The sequence below is a fragment of the Pseudopipra pipra genome, chromosome 3 (genome assembly GCF_036250125.1).
Source record: "Pseudopipra pipra isolate bDixPip1 chromosome 3, bDixPip1.hap1, whole genome shotgun sequence".
NCBI classification, from domain to species: Eukaryota; Metazoa; Chordata; class Aves; order Passeriformes; family Pipridae; genus Pseudopipra; species Pseudopipra pipra.
In genome coordinates, this window is record NC_087551.1 from 90450701 (window position 1) to 90476945 (window position 26245).

Sequence of the window (26245 nt, forward strand, 5' to 3'; positions counted from 1 at the left end):
TGGATTAAAAAGCAAAGCATGTACCATCTCTCTCCCAGTCTCCTAATTTTCTCCCTACTTCCTTTGCATTCACACGCTCCAACATGGTTTTACTTTTGCTGTATTTTAGGTTATAATTTCCTTAGGATGCATTTGTGCCTCGTTCTGGACTTTTTAAATGAGTAATGGGAAATGGTGATAGGAATGTTTTGCTTTTCAGAAGCTTCTGCTAATCTTTCTAAAGGCATAATGCTGCTGATGGCCACAGAGTTGTCCATTCATATTATTTATAATTATGATGATCTAAGATCAGTTATGTGTTGAAAGTAGATAACTGTTCAGTGTGAACATAACTTCTATATCCATTTTTTTTGTTTGATCAGGTGATTCTTAAGGAGTAAAATAGAATTCCCAATGTTTGGTGTCTTGTAGCACTTTAAAAAAATCGTCACTAAAGCACAGATATCTGAAAAAAATATCCATTTTTGTTTACATGATAAGGTTTGGTACATATGGTTTTAAAACAGTCTTAAATAACAAAATTGGAAAAATACAGCCTAACTTTCCATAGTTGTGTTTCTACAGATGCAATTGTATAATGCTGGACCCTCTCTACTGCCTGGTAATATTAGTTTTGCCAGATAGCATCTGGAAGACTGGGCATTACATGGCATGAGTACTTGACTAATATCTGTCTGAACTGACTACAATACTGACAACTGTGTATTCAAACCAGTTCCAGAATGTTTATGGGGAGGGTTGCACTTTTCAGATATCTGTGCTACATGTGGTAAAGGATCCAGAAAAGTGCTTTGAGAGCTCAGCTGCTGCTCAGGTGGTTTTGTCCTGACTATGAATGAATGTGGTGTCTGTACATCCTTCTCTGTGTAGTTATTAATTCCTGCAGTCACTTTGGAGACAAAGCTGTGCTCCAAGGAGGTTTTCTGATTTGAAACAAACTGCTAGGGTACCCTGAGTAGAAGAAGAACAGGAGCTTTGAATAAAATCTTCTTTATGACAGTACCTGAAATATAGAACAGAAGTCCTAAAATAATTTGAACAGGTTGCTCTAAAAGCTCTGGGCAATCTGTTTTTCTCTGAGAAGACAGAGATGAGTTAAATCAAAATAGATTTTGCCAAGGACTGTTAATTCTTTAGTTAACAAATGTCTTTTTTTTTATGATGAGAAAAAAGATTTTTAAAAAGTTTATATTTGAATGGTAAATATATTTGGGTTTGTTTCGTGTAATCGCTATGAACTTGCCAGTTTCTTGGCAGAGGGATGGGAAAAAAATATATTTCATTTGCAGTGTGTTGCTAAAATTAAGAACAAATATTACTTAAAATTAAGGACAAGCATATTTTATAAATCTTGCATAGATTACCCAATCTATCTTGTAGTACATTAAAACATATCCATACTAATAATTTTTGTTTAAGTCAAGGTAATGGACTAGAAAAAAATACAGTGCACTGCATCACGATTGGTGTTTTAAAAATACATGAAGAGGTGTTTTCCACCTGTCGAAATGTTCTGTCTGACAGTCAGCTGGCTTGGATATTTCCCAACCTGCTTAAAGTCTGACTGTGCCTTGTATCTTGTTGCTTGTGTCTGCAGTGGTTGGCTTCTCTCTTTCAAGAAGAGTGAAACTGGTGCAGGCAGATAACTCAGATTCTGTGCTACCACAGTCCTATTAAAATTTTATGAATTTTGAGGATCTAGGAGACCAAGGAATGGCAATACAGTTATTCCAAGGCATTAAGTTAGCCTGGAGAACACCCTGCTGCTAGAAGCATGTTTTTCTTTCCAAGAAAATGGTGTGGCGTCCCTTTGTAGTGCAAAGGTAAAGTAAGGTTCTTTTCTCTCCAAGTCGAACAGGGAAATGTATGTTTTTGACTCTTCTATTACAAAGACTTTATTGAAACTGCTTTCTTTTGGCATATGAAGCATCATTCAGAGAACTGGAAGGAAATAGTCTTAACAGGGAAGAGTTCATTTTACACTGAATATACCTACAGTTTATAGTCCCAGAAAGCATGAAGGAATTTCTGAATCAAATGGGTCTCATCTAAAGATTGGAGCCGGATGTTGTCCAAAGTTACCTCGTATACTAAAAGGATGTAGTCCTCTAATGTAATTTGAGAATGAAAAATGAACTGAAATCGTCATGTTCTCAGGGACATACTGTTGCTTTACAGAAAAGTGCTTAGAAGAACTGCCCTGCAATATGTCTTAAGATTAATTGAAATGTTAGAAAACTGAGTGGAAATTTGTCTATTGATATTAATATCCCAAAGTAAATGTTACTAATCAAAAGCTCTGGCTTGATTATGAGGACTGTCTAGATGTGATAATTTTGAAACCCTAAGTAGAAATCAGGCTAAAATAGTAAGACTAGTAAGACATCTTCCTTCTGAAATAAATATATACCACAAAGAAGTTATTTTTTTTTAATCAATAAAGTATTAAAGTATATTGGGAAAAAACTCAAATAGTTTAAATTTTTTTAATAACTGATAACTCAGAGGTAACTAACAGACCATTGTTTTCATAAAACTCTGAACCATGCCACTAGATCTCCATGTGCTATAAACCCCTCCCTTATAATACATTTAAAATGTCTATTTCCTGCTGAATTAGGTGCCTGTATCTGTCAATACAGCATTGCCTGTCCAGACTCTGCCTGCCTCTAACTGAGGTACCTGTAATTCTCTATCACTGTTTTCTCAGATTTACACTTTCAAACCAGTATTTCATTACATTTTGTATGTCACAAAGTGCGTTTATACGCAACCAGTATAGTACTTTCAGATGCTGGGACAGTCTGCATAGTGAGGATGACCCATTAACACATTCACATTCTGTCTTGCAGAATGAGTTGTTTGGGATGACACTCTTCTTGGTTTATGTAACATTTGGGTGCAGTTAGATTTTTACTAAAGCACCTATATTTATAAGATAAGCTCTATGCTCTCATTACAGTTGATGGAGATACAGTTAATGCAGTCTGTGGAATGGGGAGAATGTCCATTTCAGTGAGCAGAGCTATTTTCCTGGTTTCATTAACTCTATTGGTTAGGATACCTAAGGTGGGATCGGTTCATTTATCTGAATACGATCCAGTACTGTTTCAGATGTCCCATGGTGTCAGAGACATCATCCAACCTGAGAGGTACAGGTATGACACAGGGCCTGTGGGAGACTGGTACCCTTTACAGAGGGGTAGCTGGAGGCTAGACAGGTTTCTGACATCTTAGGTAGTAGTAAATCACTGTATTTAGGTAACTGAATCAAATCCTGCACTTTCAATAGAATTTAGGTATCTCAATAGGAAGCTGAATTCCATGCAGGTCTGAGACATCTATGGAAGGATTGCAAGTAAGACATGGAAACCTGTAGATTTGCATGCTGCTGCACTGTCAGCTTCAGGACAGATGAAGTATCTTTTGGTATCTCAGACTGTGCTAGGGGCTTAAGATTAAGCAATTGAGGTAAGGGTAGAATAAGTGACCTGGGGCTGTCAGGTTAATGGGTGGGATAAACCCATCTAGAGCTTATGTGATGGACTGACCCTGAGGAATCTAGGGCCTTCCAGGCTGATGTGCATCAAAGTCAATTGCATACATCTTGACTCTCCTCTGTTTGGAAGACATTAATTATGTGAGCATCCAGACAGTTATTCCTGCAATATCCAGCTGGTGTTCTTACTTTAAGACAAACCACATTGCACGTCAGAGATGGTGGAACACGTCATCTTTCTTTGCCATCACAAGCCCAGAGTACCTTAGGGCAGGCTTTTATCTTGAAATACAGGGAATACTTCTTAAGCCTTTACTTAACCATTCATTGCTGCTTATTTGGGTGGAATTTCCTAATGGCATCAAAAGACCATAATAATGAACGCAGGTCAGCCTTTACAGAAGAATGTGCCATTACTAAAATTTGCTAGCAGGAAAGACAAGACAAATGGTGTCTTATATTTATATTCCAGTATATAAAATGCAATTGTAATTGGAAAATGTTTAATAGTGGTCATGGTAGAAGTGAAAATTGCTTTATAATTGTATATTAACTTTTTGGGGTTGAAGAAGTTTATTCAAATTTAATCCATAAGGAAAAGCATTCATGATTTTTTCTAAAATATTGAGGCAGTCACTGACTCTAGGTAAAGGTTCTCAGTGACTGCTTCTGCTAACTCAGGTTTTCTAAAAGGTAGATTGTACATACTGCTGAGACCTATTGCTTATTGTTGACACATTTAACAAGTGTATGAATATATGTAACTCAGTCTTTCCAAATAGCTCTAAATATACCATATTTTTGCTTTAGACTTCTTAGTATCACTGATATTTTGAAACAGTGCTCAGATTTGACTTCAGTATGTTGTACAAGGCTGCTTTATATTATTTAAATTCCTTAAATTCTGTTAGTGCCAAGAGGAAATTCCTCAGAGCCAATTTGGGTTTTAATGCAAAAATGCAGGCATCTTACTTGCACCAAATTACCCTGTGAATGTTTATCATTGTAAAGATTGATTACAAGAAAGATATTGTTTGTCAAGAGCTTTATGGGAAAGAATGGGAAGGACTTGAACTAGCCATAAGATGAGAGAAATTGGATATCTGTTTTCTTCATAACAGTTACATCTTTCCAAGAAATATAAGTGGCTTGCTGGTGGACCCTTAAGAATTAATAGTTGAATTGCAGAAACTATAGTAACTGTAGATTTTTGTGGGAAAAAAGATCACTGTCTGAATAGTGAACTGGAAACATCTTGATATCACTCACATTGCTACTCTCTTGTGACCTACATAAAGAAACAGTACTAGTATTTCCAACAAATTTATTTTTATGCTAAGAATATCGGACCTTAAATCAGTTACTGAATCCAGAAGTAGTATAACATGAACGGCACTACATAACATACGCAAACACTGAGTCTGTCCCTCTGACACATAGTCATCCCAATTCACCTGAACTTAAACATTGAAGTAAGCTGCATTCTCAGGCCAGTAGTGCTGTTAATGCATTGTGAGGCTTGCTTAACTTCCCAAAATGTTTAACAGATATTTCTTCTTTATGGAATGCATTTGGAAAAACTGCATCAATTTTCCTAAATATTTCTTTTAGTCTGATTAGTTGAAGAGGTTGATACATAGGCCTTAATCTGCTGAGACTGTGTACATGCTTAATTTCATAAATTGGAATACTTGCAGTCAGTTATGGAAAATAATCTCAAAGGTTTGTCCCTAAGTTGTGACAACTCCATTGTGAAACAGTCTGATAAGAGAAAGGTGCCTGAAAGGCTGAAGGTAATCCGTGATCACAGGAAATCTTTGACAATTATCAATTTCTGTGGGATACGAAATGTGTACTTCAGATTAGGCAGTCTGTTCATTCCTTTCTTGATTACTTAATGTAGAAGCTAGTTGTCCTTGTTAATCAGTCTGAAGAGATGAGCTCTCCATTTTTGCTTCCCCAAGAGATTTAATATTTTTAACACAGAAAAAAGATTTTGTTGATATAGTAATCTTGTTTCTTTCAATCAACCCATTGTTCAGCCAGCTGCAGTTTTGGGCTATTACTTTGTGCCAAAAAAGCCACAATATTTGCTTTCCTTCTGACTAAGAGGTATGAATCCCTCAGGCAGGGGCCACACCTTGAGTACTGTGTCCAGTTCTGGACCCCTCAGTTCAGGAAGGATATTGAGGTGCTGGAGCAGGTCCAGAGAAGAGCAACGAGGCTGGTGAAGGGACTTGAGCACAAGTCCTGTGAGGAGAGGCTGAGGGAGCTGGGTTGTTCAGACTGGAGGAAAGGAGGCTCAGGGGAGACCTCATCACTCTCTACAACTCTCTGAAAGGAGGTTGTAGGCAGCTGGAGGTTGGTCTCTTCTCCCAGGCAGCCAGCAGTAGGACAAGAGGGCATGATCTTAAGCTGTGCCAGGAGAGGTTCAGGTTGGATATTAGGAAGAAATTTTTACAGAGAGAGTAATCAGACATTGAAATGGGCTGCCCAGGGAAGTGGTGGATTTACTGTCCCTGGGGGTTTTTAAGATGAGACTGGATGTGCCCTGGTCTAGTAACCACGGTGGTGTTGGATCAAGGGTTGGACTTGATGATCTCAGAGGTCTATTCCAACCCGGTTGATTCTATGATTAACCTGTAATCCATGCAGAGCAATCTGGTTTAACATATTTTGCATAATTAATACAGATATCAATTAGTGATGGGTACCATAGTCTTTTGACAATCATTTAAAGTTGGGAATTGAGAACTCAACCTGTGTTAGAACTATAACATTGTCTTCCTATTGTGACTGCTTTCTATGTTCTGTCTTAATGTCAACACACAGTATAGAAAGGAATTGTGAATTGTCACATTGCAGAAAGAAAAAAACTTTTATGATAAACTTTCTCATTGGTCTGAGGGTACTGTTTGTCTGGACTTTAGTTTCTTGGAATTCATCATTAAACCCTGCTTTTATCACACGGAATGCAGTGGTGCTCTAGTACAACAGTTTATGCATACCCTGGTTGCAGTAGCCAGGGTTTTGACTATTATTCCTACATGTGTTGGTCAGGTTATTTGGTCTCTACTACTTTATTTACTGTAGGTAACACTGATCAGTTATGCTGAGGGCTTTTTGTCTCAACAGAGCCACAAAGAAATCCTTTTTTAATGAGACAGCAGAATGTTCATGTATGTGTTAAGCATGGATAGTATATGATTATCATTTAACATTCCTTGAAAACTTAATGTAAAATAAACATACAGAAAACTAAGAGTAGATTTGGGAGCAATTTGGAGCATTTTTTGAGGTCAAGTGTGAGTCAGAACAATTTCAAAAGAATTTTTTCCCCCACTTAATAATTAAATGTTTCAGTTTTAATAGAAATTTCACTCTAGCTCTAGCTGACTTGCATGTTCGCAGAGTTGTTTAAAAGCAGTGCCTACTAGGTCTGTGTTGTTTTTTGGATTATTTCAGATTGACTGTTGCCAGAGGTAATGTTTAAATTAGAGCTACCTTTATTAAAGCTTCAAAATTACCTGTGTATAGTCTATAGTTCCAGTAATACAATAGTTCTAGTAAAAGTATAGTTCTAGTAATACAACAGAGCTCCTTGTTAGAACAAGAGGTAGATGGTTGTATTTTATTATTTTGACATTTGATGGCATGAGTTTGAAGTTCTGGATGTCTAATATATATGAAACCTAATAATTTTAAATCTAGCTCTGTATGATGGCGTGATTTTCTAACTCTACCTAAGAAAAATGTCCTATCTTTTTTTTCTTTACTGATCTCTTTGTTTTTCCTTTTACATTCATTACAATGTTACATTTTTTTAGTAAAAAAGCCTTTGAGGAAAAAATAATAAATTTTTTTGGAATTTTTGAAAGGATTCATCATTTTGCTCTTCCCCAAAATGCATTTTGTACCATACTCTATGTAATCTTGAGACTGGATGTGGCACTTGGTGCCATGGTCTAGTAACCATGGTGGTAGTGGATCAAGGGTTGAACTTGATGATCTGAGGTCCTTTCCAACCCGGCTGATTCTATGTTTCTGTGATTCTTCTTCATTCAGAGGGAAATTGTATAATGCTACGCAGTGACTTCATCAGAAGACTTTTGGAAGTGCCTTCTGATGTTCCAAAGGAGCCTCTACTCAGAATTTGTAGACATGTATGTGTATCTGTTCAGACTGAGGAGGAAGTTAATCAATGAATGAGGCTGTTTGCCTGAAAACCTCTTAATGGGACTTAGGTTCACCTCCTCTCCTAGCACTGCCTGGCTGTAATGTGGGCGCTTCCCTGCTAAGTCTGAAAGCTTTCTGCCAGCATTACTGCACTCATCATGTTCAGGAAAATTATTTTAAAGATGATTACCACTGCTGTCATACCTTGGAATTCTCTCCCATGGGGGTGCATGTATTTAACATCAGTTCCTTGGGTACTCATTAGGGAGTAGTGGGCACAGATATTCAATGGATCAAATTCTGTCTTGTTCTTGGCAGCGTATGAATCACTCACTTGTGTGGACTACCCATCTTTGCAAGTATTACATTACATGTGCTGCTTTCTGCTGATTAGAGGGGAGACTTAAGGTGCTTGTTCTAGGACAGTCACTTGAAGATCTACTTACCCAAGACTTAGATAATTCAAGGCAACCTGCATTTAAAGAAGTGGACCCTATTCCATGATTCCCACATCTTATGCTATAATTATGATCATGAACAAGAAGAACAGCAATTGCTTTTTCTGCACACGCTTTTTTTTGCTTATCTAGCTTTCAGCAATTGTGAAGAGTGAATCCACATACATATTTCAGTGTCAGCTTTGAAATGTGTAGATCTTTGACTTTAACTACATAGTAAGTAAGTAATGCTTTAATGTCTTCAGAGTGTAAAGGCTACTGCTTTCTTCAGGATGGGCAGCTTGTGACATAGACTTCTGGGCATTGCTTTGTCATAGTTCGCATTTGTAACAGTGGAGTAATTAGTAAAGCTGCTAATGCCTGCAGAGCCAACAGCAGAGCACTGTTCTGGGTTCAGCAATAGCATTTTTGGAGCCTGAAACACTAAAATGGGCTACCTCACAATTTTATCTAAATACAGCCACTGTATAGCAATAACTACTGCATAGTTATTGCTACACTTCTTCACTCATTAAGTGCAAAGTAATAATAATAATAGCTTCAGAAAATATATGGAAAGTAAATACTACTTTCAAATTTTTGTGAGAAAAAATAACTTCTCTGCCTTTCATAACTATTGCTATTAGTCATTTATACTTAAATCCATTTGCCTTCATTAATTTTCCATGACCACTTTAAATTGCATTTATTATTCTGCACAGTGAAAAATACTTGTGGTTCTTGATTGCCTTTTTTCTTCTGTTGTGTACTCTGCCACTCAGGAAGGAATCATAGTAGATTCACTATGTTTTAATAATTTTTCTCAAGGAACTATTTTTGTATGTCGTAAATACGTGTTTGTGATTTTTAAGGAAATACTAAGGAGCTTTCAGGATGCTTATACCATTATGAGGTAAGCACTGGGGGTAGTTCAGTGTGAGGACTGCCTGTAGGCAGAACTCCTGGAGGAGAACCTTGGGGGTGACTCAGGAGTTGGGAATGTGAGAAGGTCAGTTCCCTGATACAGTGTGTTGCTTCAGAAAGTTTGGGAGGCACTATTACTTCAGCCTTTTAAGGTGTTAAAGTTATTTTCCTCTCTAAATGGGTGCCCAGACATACTATTTTATTGTTCAGTTTGTTTTTACTGAATTCTTAGATGTTCCAAATTTCTATCAAGTTCTGTGTTGTTTCCCTGTGGAACACCTAGCTGACTTCTATCTTCATACACATTAATGTTTCAGGTTGATATTTCTCAAGTGCATATTTTCAATGTGTTGATTTATCAAAGATATGTAAACCAATGTTAACTTATTTCCAGTCCAGTGATGATACATGCAATGTATTATATTGCAGCAAGCCAAATGCAAATTTTGGCTAAAAAAAAGTCTCAGCAGCAAAAAATACTAAAAATATCTTAGATTACAGAAAAGTAAGGCTCTTTGAAAAGTCACATCCTCTATATTGTCATGCCTTTAACAGAATCAGGTATGCTGTTATAAGCTTCATCTGTCCAGATGAATGTTGCAAATGCTAGGCGATGGAAAACATGCGCAACATGTTTCCCTGGATACTCTATGCCACTGCTGTTTTGGGGCAATATTTATTCTTCTGGTAGCATTTTTGCAAATACCTTTCTATAGTTTAAACTTCTGTCATTTCTTCATTCAGTTATTCCTTCTTAGCTCTGCACCTTTGACTCCTTGCGTTCAGCTCTCTCAGTGCAGCCTGGAGAGCAGTTCAGTAAATGAATTCTGCAAAGCCTGGGTGTGTACTGGTCACCTTAATGGTCAGGTTTTCCAGCTTTATGTGGGATAATGAGTATGTGCACTTTATATGAATTATACTCTATGGCTTTGAACTCATTGAAAGAATGGTTGCGCCTGTGTATTTTCATTTGTATATCTGCTGATGGAAATGTTCTATCAGAAGTATCAAATCAAAAATTATGTGGATTAGGGACACTCTTGGGTGAATTTTATGTCCATAAATAAATTGGTACTTTGTGATAGATATGATATTTCTTCTGTAGGTTTTAAGTAGTTTTCAATGAATTTCCAATTAATTGCAGCCTCATGAAATTCCAGTGTGGTATATGTAAAAATGAACTTGACAGCATCCTTGAAAGTTTAGTCCAAGTTTGTTCCTGGTGAGTGATAGCTCAAATGCCTTTTAGAGAATGTCAAGAGGAGCTGGTGCAGCAGAGATGTGGTTATGTGCATCTGCATGAGTGTAACGCAGCAGGAAAAGGAAAGAGTATGCAGAATGAGAACAGCATAGGCTTTTCATTGATCCTAACAAAATGAGAATATTTAGTTGTTATAAATTACAGGTCAGAAAATGTCCAGTGCTTTGCAAATGACCTTGTGCCTGTCTCCCATATGTCCCTTTTGATACTTAGGCTTAGACTGACAGCGTGCACATTGCTGAGGGTGTAGGAGCCAGGGCATCTCCCTGGAACTGGGAACTCCCTGCCACACCGGGGCTTCACTGGTCTGAAAAGTCTGGTGCGCTGTGGTGCCAGCCTTGGTGATCTGTGTGTGCTCTTTGTGCCTCGGGAAAGAGAGAAACAACACTTGAAAGGGTTTAATGAGAACAAGTTGTGAACATGGGCTGTCCATGCCATAGAAACTGTCCGAACTGGCCATCATGCATCAAACTCTGTAGGTGCATAGCTTAGCTGTTAATTTTTGTTTCTTAGCTTAAATTTTACTGTGTACTTCCGCTCTTGTAATAGTAGCATGCACTTTCAAGCTTCAAAAAGCAGCTGTTTAGAATTTCTTTTTATTTCTTCCATTCAGTGTTCCATCAGATGTTATAACTTTGTAATTTTGTTTTTAGTCTCTGGAGGAAACACACAGATCCTCTCCTGTTTACATAACTTCACATGGGTAATCAAAAAGAGCACACTCTGCAGGAGGATCCAAGAATTAGAATTTATTGTTGTTTTGATTAATGCTTTAACAATCTAACTGAAATAGGATAGCTGCTTATTTTTATTCCAGTTGTAACAATGCTAATTCCATCAAAAATTACAATTTCTATCGAGATTTGTTAGTAATACAATGAAATCAATAGCTGGAAATATCTGATCTACCCTTCTGATTTCTCAGCTCTCTGATGATCTATAGTCCTAAGTCAAAGGCAGGATGCTTTAGTGAGTTGTCAGCATCCCACTTCTTCACCAGGAATAGTGTCAGTGGTGGTGATTTCCTTATATTGAGTTTGTTCAGGGTTATTTTTATCTATTTCAACCCATATTTTTACTTTTCTGTTGATCTCTAGGGCTTCTGATAGCATGATTGTTGAGGTTCATTAATCTTTTCCCTAAATGGTACTATTTCTTTTGGTGAAGGAGAACCATTCAACTGGAAAGCTGAGGAAAAGTTAAGCTTAAAAAAAAGTTATGTGAAAACCAGCTCAGTTTATACAATTTGGAAAGTGTGGAGTAGATGCCTGAACTTTGGGTTCTGTTGCTGTTTCAGCTAGGAGAAGCTATACAGACAGTTGCAACAAAAAATACAGATGCAGCTAAAATCAAGCAAAAGTAAGTTCAAGACCAGACAAGGACAGTTAAGGCTTGTGGCCTGGTATGACTAGTTATTTTTATAAAATTGAGGGCTTTATGCTACCCTTTAGCAAAACCAGTTTCCTGATTCACATTTCACATATTCACATATTCAGAAATTTACCATTGGAGTAGACAAATTTGTCCTCTGCTTACCTTAATAGCAGTATTTCAGATACTTTATTCTTTCTATGTAGTGAATATTAAGAGAGCAGCATGTAAAATAGTTACTTATTTTCTAGATATATAAATCTACCAATTACCTATTAGAATTAGTTTTTAGTTGTTAGCAACATACAGTGTTTCATACCATTGCTATGATTGCACTGAGTGTAAATCAGCTTGGAGAAGCAGAATAACTCCTTCAATACAACCAGTAAAACTGATTCAATAACTTCAGAGTCTTCCATCCTATCCATACATGCTTGTGACTTTTTCCCTGGCTACCACTCTCTTTCACTTTCTTTCACTGGTCTTTAGCAGTTGGAAGGGTGGAAAACAAGGGCGGAGCTTTTACAAGTCAGAAGAGAGTGGGACAAATTGAGTAGGATCTCTTCCAGTGATAGGACTTGTGGGAATGGTTGAAAGCTGTGCCAGGGGAGGGTCAGACTTGACATCAGGATGCATTTCTTCAGCAAGAAGAGTGGTCAGACGCTGGAACAGGCTTCCTAGAGGGGAAGCTGTTGATGCTCCAAGCCTGTCAGTGTTTACATTGTCCTTAATAATATGCTTTCACTTTTGGTTAGCCCTGATGTGGTCAGGCAGTTGGACTAGATGAGCACTGTAGGTCCCTTCCAACTGAAAGAGTCTATTGTATTCTACAGTTTGTTCTGTAGGAATGGGAAAGGAGCCAAAAGCACGTGTCAGTTGTGGCTGGAAGATAAGTGCTGTAGCGAAGTGGCAGGCAGGCATGTTCCAGAGTGCTAACCTTTTGGCTGTATTCCTCTTTCGGGGATCTCTTCTCTCTATTTGTGCTATACTGTTGTGTCTTTCTGCTGCCTCATCTGCCTCCTGGCTTTTGCAGCAAGTTGCCTTGTGACTGTGCCTTGTGGAGTCACGATAACATGTAATGAGGAACATGAAAACATACGTCTTGAAAAATGACTTCCCTTTGAGTAGTAGATGCTTTATTTGCTAATTGTGTCAGTGTTTCATGTTGTCGTTAAAAGATGGAAAACCTCAGTAGTGAATTTCCATAATTTGGGTTGAAGGGATTACATCTAAGACTAGCTTTAGAACTGTTCCTCTGAGACTGTTGGAGTGCTGATGTTTGTTAATGATAACCATATGGCTGTCATCTATTGTCTTTAATTTACTGAAAAGTCCTAGGATTTTCCTGTCTCCTGTCATTGTGTTTTGATGTCTTTTTGTCTTTGTTGTGGCATATGCCTGCATTTAATTCTTTCTTCTTCAAATAATTTTTCTCCTTGTTAGTAAATGACCCAGTAGTTACTCTGCTCATTTTACTTTGACATATACTTTAAGGTCCTATATTTTTTTTCCGTGAATGTTTCTTCAGAACTTTTGCTATCATTGAAAATATGCTGAAACAAGTGAAGGTGATTTTGGTTGTATATTGAAGCAGTAGGGGTATAGATTTGCTGATAAACCCTGAAGAACAGATTTGAAATCAGTGTGATGACACATTTCTGTATTTCTGTGACTTACATAGTGCTATATATACCTGAGATGGTCAGATTCACAATTTTCCAAGGAATAATAAACATATTTCAGCATTAGGTTATATCAGTGTAAAGATGTTAAAATACACTCATGTATTTAACAATGCATATATTCACTATGAAAAATGCTATATTGATGTTCATAAGAAGTATTTATAACATTATGATATAAAGAATTCATCATCAGGTAATCAAGACAAATTAGTTGCTGAAGAGTACAAAAAAATAGCAATGAAATTTATTTTAACCTGATCATAATAAAGTTAAGTAAATGCTTTTTTAGTAAAGTGTAGACCTGATGTCATTGGGAAAGAGAAAGCATACAGCATTTATATTATATTTATTGTGCTTTTTTTGTATGACCATGATAATTGAAAAGCATTATATGTGACCAGAGGTGTAAAATGGAGAGATACTTCATTAATGACTGTTATTATTCTACTGATGATACCATGAGGTGCTTGATAGATTGATGTACACAGATGTAGTGGGCTTTAACCTGCTTACTCAACAGTTTGTGCTTATTCATTGATAGTCAATGCTTTGTACTGCCGTTATAATTGTTTAGGTTTTTTTTTTTTTTGAAGAATCACATAATTGTATGAAAAACTGATTGTATACATACCCCTTTTGAAATAAATTTACTTACCCTTATGTGTCCGCTGAGATCCTAGACACTCTGAGAAACCATCTTCTAGGGCTTGGTAGACATCTTCTAAACATAGTCAGGGCCAGAAACTGCTGCTAAAATTCACTCTTTCAGCTTACTGTTACCCTCGTGTTGGCATGCAAGGGCTGAGATGGTACAATCCTTAGCCATGTCACTTTTTTTTGAGGATTGGACTGTTCTGTTATTTATTTATACCTGTATTGTGATGTAATGTCTTAAGTTGTCCTGGTTCTAGCACAAGCCTAATAATTACACTGCCTGAAATTGCAGTTTCTAATATCTATCAAATGGTCCATGACTCCCTGGAGATGAACTGGTATATTAAAATCTAGCTCTTTTTATCAAAATATCTCTGTATCAGCTTCTTCATGAATCCAAGTTATACATAGCATGGACAATGCATGTCTCATTTGGCAAATACTTTTCTGAATACTGTGATTTTTTTTTGAAGTAAAAGTATAGATTAAAATAGTGTATAGCAGAAGGCTGTAAAGGCAGTGATGAAACAACAGATCTATTATTGAGAGCCTCCTATAAAATAACGTATCTTGCCATTCTTCACTTTTATGTGGCGCAGTATCTTCACATTTTGTATTGGTTTGCATTCCAGCTACATTGTCTGTTCTCAGTGACAGTGGTGTTACGATAGAGTGAGTTAACTGTATGGTATCAGTATAATTACAGACTGCACAGAAAACATATAACACTTGGAATATTTGGAATCATTCTGATTTTGCTACTGAATGTCAACCCTCAATAAGGTTGTCATGCTTTTTGCTGAGGATAAGGTAGCAGTGAGAGTGAAAATACCTCTTATCTTTTTACAGCATCTGGTATTCAGTGGAGTAGAAGATCAGGCATCATCATGCTTACCAGGATTTAAGTGATTTATGTGGAGCCGTTTAGATAAAGTGAGCATGTTTTGAGAGTAGTGACAGAAAGTAATCGGAATCTAATGTGTGGAACTAGAGACTGATGGTGAAACTTGGGATCCACAGAGAGCAGCCAGAAAACTTTGCACAGTGAGAATCCAGTGTGCTGCTCAGCAGTTCTGCTCTTATGTGCTAGGAGTAACAGCAGCGAAACAAGAATATAATAATCTTCATAAGAATTGGACTGATGTTTTGAAGCTTCAGAAGTACTGTATTCAAGACCACTTTTAAGGCAACTCCAGATTTTTTAACTTTTGTTATATGTCATCTATTCATTTACCACAATTCCACGGAATGAAAGAAAAAAAAAAAAAAGGGCATAGTTACCTTAAAAAGAAAAATAACCAAAATACAGAAGATAATTCTGTGTAAGCTGACAACCAGTTTTAGCCATGATTGTTTGGGCTTTCTTGAGAAGTGGCTGCTATTATGCCCTGGTAATTTTATGCCTCCTGCCATTGCAGTGTCTTCCACCACTCTGATTAAGGATTAACATCTGCCATGAGGTATTTTTCTTTCTTCTGCGTTACCCATGACTTAATCAATTTTGGACTATGACAAGCACAATGTCGTACAGAATAATTCATAACATTTGCTATATTTGAAGTTATAATGTTTACATTATTGGTTTTGTAATTTATTTATGCATCTCAACAAGCTAATAGCACAATTGGACTATTAAAATGTTTACTAATGCTTCCTTCAACTTGTTTCTTTGCAATTACAGTTCTAACAAAATTACTACAAATAAATATGTCTCTAAACAAAAAAAAAAAGGTAATCATTACTCTATTAATTTATGTTCCAGTTGAATCCTGAATTCAAAATTAATTTAACTGGAACAGATAGTATTCATATTTCCTGCTTCCACAAGGGTTTCCTTCTTCTGTAAGTACAAAAGTTAATTGTAAATGCTAAAAGTGAAGGGTTTCAATATAAACTCAGCTCTTCTTTGTGTATAGAGATAAACAGTAGAAGAAAAATATAGTGTTACTATGTGTGGAAGATTTGTTATCTCAATTTTTTACTGTAATAAGAATATAAATGTAATAAGATAGGCCTTTGCTTTCTTTAAACTATAGTACTGAAGAGTCTAGTTGGTGTGTCTTCGTTGCTCACATGCCACTTTTTGGTTGGGATTTTGCATAACAGGAAAAAGAGATGATCAAAACCAGGGGATGGCTTATTTCATGTTCACTGAATAGAAGTCACACATTTTTCTTGTCTTATTTCCACTGGTTTACTAATGGTGTTTTTCTAGATCTCAGCATATTTGGTGGAATCTGAATCTCAAAAGAGCCCTTTCATCCTGGAAATGAGAATGTGTTGGCACAGTGGTGTGAATCATGGGCAAGTTTCCTAGTGTTGTATCTAGTGCTGTACTTGTCTTTACAGAACTTCATGATCCAGCCCTGGCGTTATTTATAAGCATCAAGTAGAAGGCTTCAAAACATGCCTGCTCATCTGACTCCTTAATTTCAGAATGAATTAAGTACTTAACCATCTTTAAAATATAGGTCTGAGTTAATTTTGCCTTAAACATGTCAGTTTTACATCATCTCTTGGTACTGATGTATTTTATATTTCTTTTTAATTTAAGGTTTTCACATCACTTTTTATACTGATCCCCATGGCATACAGTCATTAGAGCTGCTATCAGACAAGTAAGAGATTCTGTCTGAGTTTCAAGATGCCTTCTGTTTAACCTGTTCTGCACAGCTTGTGATTTGTGTTAGCTTTTGTAGTAAGTCCATAGAAACATTTAGCTTTCTCAGGTGCTTCTTTAATAACAACATCATATATTGCTCTGAAACATTTATTTTCAAATTCATAGAATTTGCCTCTATGAAGTGTTTTCCATATGGTGTGATGAAAAGAAGTTTAATAGAGGATGATAGACAATACCCAAAATATAGTGTAGATCACAAAGGTCAGTCTGTATATTTTCATTTCTTTTTGCCAGACAACCACTTAGGAAAAGCTACATTATTCCAAGATTTTTAGTTAACTACATGGATTGCACCATTTTTGTTTACACATATTGGAATGTGTCTTCATATCACAGCAATAGGCTAGCCTTTAATTTGTGTGCTGCAGTTTTAATTGGTAGAGATGTTTTCTGTAGCAGCATGCATCTTCTGAAATAGAGCAGTGCACATCTTTTGATTAATGCAGACTAAGTCACTGGAGTGTTCATGTTGGCAGCATCAATTTATAGGCATAAAATCTAGAAAAGAATGCGGAAAGAATAGCAAGCCTGTTATTATCATTCCCTGTCACTTTATTTATATATTGATGTTCCAAAATCTGGACTTTTGCCTACTGATGTTCTATTTGAATAATATTTTCTATTATCAAGTTGTAGATATTTTTTTGTTTTGATTACAGAATGATGATTTTTCCTACTCTGTTCTAAACTACTGGTAGATAGATGCATGACTTCAAATGTCATATGACTTTTTTTTTTTTCCAAAAGCTGGAATTAATCAATTTTATGGAAAATTCTTTTCATATCTGTGTAATTTCAGCTGTAGTAGTATTTTGAAAATAGGACATTGCTGCTACCTGAGTTGCTAAGACAAGTCAACTTTTTTTCCTTGACCTTGCTTGACTTAGATGCCTTGGGCTTTCTGAAATACCCTAGCAAATACTAAAGTGGCATTTAACATATAGTCTATGCTTAAACTCCATTTATATGAAGTTTATTTATCCATTTAGTTTTTGTTTTTAAACCTTGATATATGAAGTCCCTAAGAAGAGTCTTTTAAGGAAATTACATGCTCACAGGGAAAATGCAAACATGACCTAATTGCAGAGTGAACCCTACCTATTATATTTAATCTCAAAAAAACTGAAATGAACGTCAGATAACTACTACACTATGATTCTCAGGCCCTGATGCATGCAGATGTAAGCTGTGTCTACTTAAGCATATTAAGTATTTCCAGGACTGTTACTTGGTACTGAAACTGGCATGAAAATGGCTGCATCCATGGTGGTCATGTCTCATGCTCTGCAAAACAGAGGGTGCATGCAGAACTTTTATTGTGAATGGTCCCTGGCCTTGGATAGTGTGTGTTTCAGCCAGGACCCATATTTCTCTTGGAGAATCTAGTGAATTGTGTCTGCCCAGATCCGTTCTGGCCATTGGGTGGTATGGTTGGTCAACTTCCAGTTCACAGGGACAATCCCTGACACTCAGGGATCTGTGATTTGCAGGAAGCACTGGTTAGCAATAGTTTTGGCTCAAGAGATTGGCTCTTTGGTGCCCCTGATTCCTATTAATTGATGCCCCTGGGTATATGCTCCCAGTCATGATTGTCCCGCATGTCCCTGCCCTCCCAGGAGACTGAAAAAATAGCCAAGCTCTGGAGTCTGTGCCAGTTTTTACTTTGAGGCCTGAGAATTTCCAGCCTTAGGGTTTTGGCTTTTTGGCATATTTGAATCAAAAGATTCCTAAACCTAAGAATATTGAGTGAGGAGCAAGGTTTACTAGCGAGTTAAATTTAGATCATGGAGACAAAATTTAACATGTGCATTAACATTTCAGGGATATATATATGTATAAAATATTTATATATAAATATGTATTTAGATGGATAACATAAATTAATATTTAACATTAAGGTTTTCAAGTGTGCTTAATCAGTGAGATGCTCTATCTTTGCTCATTTCTCATTTAGCTCCCTGCTTATTTTCCACCTCAGCACAATCTTCAGATTTGTTCCCTTGATTTCTCATGTCCTGCCTCATAACTTGTTGTCTTCAAACAGAAGATTGATGAAACATGACATGAACTTTTACCCTTCCTCTCCTTTATATTTTTTGTTTGTTTGTTACCTTGCTTGATTCTGTCATCTCTTTTCTCCTTTTTCTTCTTTGTATTTCCTTGAGAGCCTCCTGGCCATCTCCTGACACCCTTCTCTCTAGATACCCAGATTGCTTGCCTTCCAGCTTCATCCTGGGTTTCTCTATATTAGAAACATTTTATAATGGAAAACAAGGTGTATTTTATAGTGTCTGATGCCATATCTTGTACAATACTTTGCGAACAGTCACAATTTTGCTTCCTAGAATTAAAGAAAATCTTTTTCAGCCAAGAAGGAACTATAATCCATTGGAGGCTTCTGAGAAACCAGAAGAAAATAAAAATGAAAATATAACTTTTTGTTTCTTGTCTATTCTACCCCTCTTTTGTTTGTTTAATCTTTGGATTATTTAGATTTTTTTCCTTTTAAATTGTTTGCACTTTCTGATTTTGTAGATGCATAAAAAGACCAATATCCTTTCTTGGAACATCCCTCTAAACAAGTACTTTTGAAATGGACATTAATATTCTCAGTCGTTCAGGTGGGCAGCCATGAAACTCTGGGCAAGAACTGACATTCTCCAGTGATTATCAACAATTCTACCTCTCTTACAAGAGCATATAGTGACAGGACAAAGAGAAATGGCATAAAACTGAAAGGCAGTAGATTTAGATTAGGTGTTAGGAAGAAATTCTTTACGTCAGGTACTGTGGAACAAGTTGCTGTGGCAGTGTTCAAGGCCAGGTTGGATGAAGCTCTGAGTAACCTGGTCTAGTGAAGGGTGTCCCTGCCCATGGCAGGGTTATTGGAACGAGATGATCTTTAAGGTCCCTTCCAACCTAAGCCATTTAGTGATTCTCTCCAGTACTAAGACAGCTCTGTATTTTCTAACTGAAACAAAAATCTATCTTATATTTTCATTACTCCATAAAATTGAAATGACAAACATGTCAGTGCTGTCAGCTGTTGCTGTTGGTGGCATCCATCCTAAAACAAAAGGGAAAGCTATAGGATTTTTATCAGCATTCAAAAAAACCCAACAATATACATACCAAATCCTGATGAAATATTTTTTGAATATTTTTGAATTTTATGAATATTATGAAATATTTTTATGAAATGGTTACAATTTATTGAGAAAAGCACTTTCACAAAAATAAATTTCTTATTAGCTCATCATCGAGTTACAGTTCTTGTGTTGGGCTGAGCCTCAGCAGACCTGTTTTGCAATGGAACAGATTGTTTCATGACGTGGTGTGCTCCTGGAAATTTTCTTCTTCTTTGAGAATGAGCCTGTGGCATTTTCTGAACTTCAGAGGGTGTTTCCTGTGCTATTCAAGGCAGTTGACAAACCCTTCAGCATGCTTGAATGTGGGTTTGTCCAAGTTCTTTGTCTACCCTATACACCCTTATGAACAGGAACAGATTGGCAGAATTTTTTTTTCCTGCCAGCTGCTGAGATCATCAGCAACAAACATGTAACCAGATGAACAGCTTGTTAGTCTGAAACATAAAATGCAGGCAAACTGAGCTATTTCCTTTTAACGTTTTCACTGAGAATTGCATTTTTCACTGTTTATTAAATATTTCATGATACTTAAGCTGCGGTTTGATCTGGGCATGGTTAATTAGAATGTTTATTGCAAAACAGGATGGTTCTCAAATGTGGCCAGTCTTACAGATCTCACTACTGTTTCACCAATGTGCTGGGAAAAAAAGAAATCTCCGTGGAAGGACTTTTTTGTATGCCCGCTAACGAACAGTAATAGTGAGGTAATTTGTGAAGATGATATTAAAGTGGAAGAGGCAGGAAAGAAGATCTTCCCAGATACAGGTAAATATAATGGGCATCTTTGTTTGCTTGACAGTTTTGAGTAAGGCAGTTGTTCTTTTCCACACTTACAGTCAAAGGCCTACCTGCCAGTTACCTTCACTGAAAGAATGAATTGCTTGTAAAGAAAAGCAGGGCATACACCAGATTTGTATGGCTTGCTTCTGTGTAACAAGATAAACCAGCATTCAAATTAGTGGACAGAACAAACTGAAAGATATTTATGCTTTTTAGATGAAAATTAATGTCTGTTTACTTAGGCTTATAGCAAAATTGAGATTGGAAAAGACCTCTGAGTCCAACCATTAACCCACCACTGCAAAGTCCACATCTAAACCATGCCCCTCAGTGCCATATCTACATGTTTTTTGAACACTTCCAGGGATGATGACTTCACCACTCCCCTGAGCAGCCTGTTCCAATGCTTCATCACCCTTTCGGTGAAGAAATTTTTCCTAATATTGTGTCCAAACCTCCTTGGCACAACTTAAGTCCATTTCCTCTTGTCCTGTCGCTTGCTACATGGGAGAAAAGACCAACACACACCTGTGTACACCCTCCTTTCATGTAATTGTAGAGAGCAGTAAGGTCTCCCTTGTGCCTTCTTTTCTTCAGGCTAAACCCCAACTCCCTCAGTTGCCCCTCATAAGACTTCTGCTACAAATTAGTTACCAGAATTACATGCTAGTTCTTTATCCTGTTCTGCACAAGTATTTACTGGGTTTATAGTGCCTTACTGAGCTGCTGTACATTATTCACTAAGCAGTTTAATGACAGATATGCTAATAACAAGAAAGGTAATCAAGAACTTGCATAGTGGCAGCCTACGGGCTCCTACATCAAATATATTTTTTTTGCATTCCCTCTCATTCACGTGACCTGAGCTGCTGCATTTTTAGTTACTTGGTGTTCACAAGTCCTGGGGCAAAATGAGGGTACTGAAATGGATTTTATGGAAATTTTAAGGAAAATTTTCCAAGGAAATAAGTTAGTTTGTGCAATTAAGTTGTTTATTTGTCTGCCAGGCTCTTCTTCCCGGATAATTTTTTGACATGTTGACTAATTTCAAATCTATAGGAAACAGAAATTCATTATTCTCTTTTTATCATATATTTATGGTAGTGACAAAGTAAAAGCAATGCTTGAGGTCAGGTGTTTGGAAAAGAGTCATAACAGACTTTAGTATTCTGAAAACACTGGTTCCTGGAAAAACTGTTATCTGTCACAGAGCTGAGCCCAATCTTTTGCAGACTGATGATACATTGAGATACACTGGGCTTGAGGAGTTAACTCACTTCTCACAGGGTCTAGCGTAGACTTTTAGACCAACTTTTCTATACCCTGGACTAGGAACCACCTTGAAAGTGGGTGCCATTGCTTTGAACTTGACTTGAAATGATGGAGAGCCATCTGTGGGAATTGAGAATATATTTGGTTTTATGATATGTTGTTGTTATAACTGCAGGACTTTGGCCTTAAGAAAGAGAAATACATCTTTTTGTAGGGTGAAAAAATGATACTTGGCCAGTTATACCAGTGTGGGGTCTTCCAGCCAGTTGATCTTAGGAATATAGTGCCTAGGTATCATTTATGGATATCCATATGTATGAGACATCAGCAAGGATACAGGATTCAGATTTACTCCTAGACTGTAACAAATAAATCTGTTGTGTAGATTCATCACAAGCAGGTTTCACTACTACTGGGAGCTTCTCAGGTTGCTCACTGAGTTTCCTGGCAGCATTGCTGCTTATTCTTGATTCAGTTTTATATAACTGATCTTTATTAGTGATCTTGTCTGTGATAAGCAAAGGATTTGGTGGGGGGGAAAAAGGGAGGCTTCCCATCACTGATTTTTGGATAGATGCCAGGAGCATACACGGTACTCACATTATTTGAAAACATTATCCTGGGCCCCTTTTTTCCCCTCTTGGCAAGATAACAGTCTTTGACGAAGTAGCAGGCAGGTTCAAACATGTCTTCTTCACCTTTTAAAATTGATTTCTAGAAATGTAGTTGGAGGAATTGAAGGATATTTGCAGGAAATGAAACTAGTCTTCTTGACAACTCTATGTTTTAATTTAGTGCTGTGGTCTGTACAATGAAAACAAGTACTCTTAAGGCAAAGTGACAAATCTATAAAAAACATGCATCTTGTTTGCTGCAGTGTCAGGCTGTAATACCACTGTAGGATGAATTTTAATTCCTTATGTCAAATAAGACAGTGTAATGAAATCACATTACCTCATGTTAAAGTGGTTTCTTTCCTATGAACACAAGTTCACTTGCTTGAAATTTTCTTTGTTGCTATAGAGAATCTTATTTCCAGTCAGGACTCAGGTTTCCTACTTCTTGAATAGTTTGCAAATACTTGGTTTATATCCAGTCATAAGAATGTCCCTAATCTTGCCTCAGTTGCCAAATGCTCTTTCTTGCATAAATAAATGGTAGCCAAGAGCACCCAGGGCCACTTAACAAAAACTAGTATGATGTAGTTACTAAACCTGTCTGTTACATCTAGCGCTTGTTCCGACTTCTGATTACTGGGCTGGTTTTTATATCCTTGTGTTACGGCCATTTCATTAAATGGACAGGAATAGTGCATTGGCCCAAACATTGGCATCTTGTTTGCGTGTCCCCTGCCATGTCTGTAGATCAGTAGGTGAGTGGTCAGACATGGCTTGAAGTACAGTAAGAGTGAGGAAAACCTGCTGAGCGTGGTGTGGGCATGAGCGTGTTCTATCAAATTCATTGAAAATTCGGCAGAAAAATCCACAGGAGGCTCTGCAATAAAATCTCTTTAGAATATTAAAATATCTTTAATTTTACACTTTTCCTTCATTTCAGCTTCCTTGATTTGCACTGCAAATTTACAAGTGTGTGAATTTATGTTGCTTCATTCGCCATATATTTTTAGATATTGCTGACAATTTCTCTTGAAGAGGCAGTACAGGAAGGTTGGTCATCATTTTAGTGTATGGGACTGATCCTCTGGACCAACTATCTGTTTATAAAGACTTCCAAGTGGAAGCTTAGAGCAAAGATATGCTCTCCAGTGGGTTTGTGAATAAAGGCTTACATACCGTTCTGCTGTTTAGATAGCACTTGTTTAGTCCTTGAAAGGTTTTATTTGTAACTTTTGCTCTCAGTTTGAAGTAAGATAAAATATATCACAACCGAAGCAGATCAGTAATCTTCCATTGTGATAGGACACAGTGTGATCTTTTGGATGAACTAAGAAATCCTGATAATATACAGTGAGAGTCTGAACATCATTTAACTTGACATTTGCCAGAAATAAACTTAATATGTATGTTGGCTGCATAGTATTAATGAGTACCTGGGTGCAAGGTTTCTTAAAATAAAGTCTTCCGTGATGGAACAATGCATGTTTAAGAGATAATGTCATTATAGAGAGGTAGATTTAATCATATATATCAGACCTGAATCTTTTATTTCCTTCTTTTGTGCCTTTTTTACCAGTTACAAATAAAAGGTTTGTTTATTTTATATATATAAACTATTTGTTTTATATCTGAGTATGTGTATTTTCCTGTCTGTACAGCAGTCACAGCTGTTCTTTTCTATTTGCTGACAGAGCACATTAGGAAGCAAAGGTCATATTCTGAAACACCCTTAAGTCTCTCCCACCTCTGAACAATTCTGTGCATTTACTTGGGGTTTCATCATCTCTTCCCCAGTGAGCTTCAGTTTTCCTGTCAGTCTTCCAGATACAGTTGGCTTTCTGAGCCCAAGATCTGAAGTCACATCCTAAATGGAAACTACTATTTTGAAGGTTTGTAGGCACCTTTCAAATACTTTGATAACTGTGAGCAGAGGTTGTTAGCTCATTAGTGGCATTGCTAACTGGAAAACCAGGAGAGGTCACTGAGGAGCCTGAACGCCAAGCAAAATTTTATACTGGTTCTTAACTTCAGTAAGTGGCATCTTTTCATAATTTTCAATATTTTGAACTTCCAGGCATCTGTCTTACTCTTTAGCTGTTCTACCTCACAGTACAGAAAAACACGAAAAAGGGTAAGAGCACAAAGGGAAAAAATACCTGCTGTTTCATCTCTCCCTCTTGCTTTGAGGACAGAATAACAGACATTATACTGAAGAGGGAAAAAGAAAGTATTTCGCTCTTTCCAGAAACTGTGAAGAGACAGAAAAGCTTCCTTTTGGCTGGTTACTCCAGCTGGCAGAGCAACCCTCTCAAGAATACCAACAACTTTCAGATAGTCAGGGTTAGGTGATGAATATCTCACTGGTGGACTTAACAGTGACGTCATTGATCAATTTGTCTTTCAGCCCTACTTACCTGTTCCACACCATACAAGATATAGCACAGCATTGATGTTTTCTCTTCAGATTAATCCGTTAAAACATTTCTGTATGTTTTGAAGTGCCTTGTTGAATGGACTTTTACACAGTAGAAGCTATAGAAATCTTTGTTGACAGAAAGCTACTTTCCTTTTCTTACATGTCATAGCAATGCAGTTTTCTAAGATCTTAAACTCAAGGACACCTAGAGGTATGTTCACAAATAAATATACTCTTGATGTTTTTAGTGTTTTTTGCTTTATTTTTTTTCTGGTATGAGTAAATCTTCCTGCTCTCTATTTCCTCTTTTTATGAGTAGTCCCATGCTCAGATGAAAATAATCCAGGATTAATAAAAAATATTCCAACAACTTTCAAGTTCTCCTTTCATCCAACTGGTGACATATTCATAATACTATCTAAGCTGCTCTGAAGGTAAGAGGTAAGAAGGGAGAACTGTACTGAGAACAGCTATTTAGTGAACTGCACACCATAGTTTGAGCGATAAAATAGCTGCCAACACCAAACTTTCATCACAACCTGTGCAGGGTAACTCCCCAAAGATATATTTGATTTCAAAGACACGTTTGAAAGAACCTTAGTCTTAAAAATCTTACGCAGTGGCTTGCTTTCTTTTTAGCAATTTGATAACAAATATATTTAATCAGTGTTGTAGTAGTTCAGTCCTTTTTGTAACCGTTTTCTCCCCAAAGTACAAAAAAACCTGTATGTTGAAGCTAACATTGTTGTCACTCCTTAGATGTTATCAACAACTGTATTTAGTGGGCCATCACACTCAAAATGTATCCCAGATCTTCGTACTGCACTTGCTGATGCTGACCTTAAGATTGCTGTTGGTTATTTTTATTGAGGTGAGAAAGACTCTTATCAATTTCCTGCAGTAAATTTCATCCTAAATAGTAATTAATTTTCTTTGTGGTAACAGTTGGTATCCATCTAGAATTATGTGGAATAGTGTATTGAGGAATTATTCAGCAGTTGAAGTAGGATTATGTGGACTAGTGTCTTGTGGAACTGCTTGGCAGTCAGGCTTAAAATTCTCCATGGAAAGCCACGTCTGAGCAGATGTTGTTCACAAATTTATCAAGAACTAGTATTTCCACTTTAACACTTTTCTAGTTTCTTAACACTGTTAGTTATTCTCTTTATTGCTTTTTTAATCTATACTAATCTAGGCATAGATCAGTAGATAGATACATTAGGTAGTCGTTTTTCTACCAATACTATAATTTGGAGATGGAAAGACCCTGTGGCATACCTCTGCAAGTTGCTGAGTGCAATAGGGGTTGTAGTGCTTTGGA

The 26245-nt window shown here is 36.9% G+C and overlaps 1 protein-coding gene across 24 annotated transcripts in view; it reads left to right on the top strand.

The window, feature by feature from the left end:
- KHDRBS2 (KH RNA binding domain containing, signal transduction associated 2) overlaps window positions 1-26245 on the top strand; it is a 735331-nt gene that overhangs the window by 29033 nt on the left and 680053 nt on the right. The gene's annotated exons all lie outside the window — the stretch shown is intronic.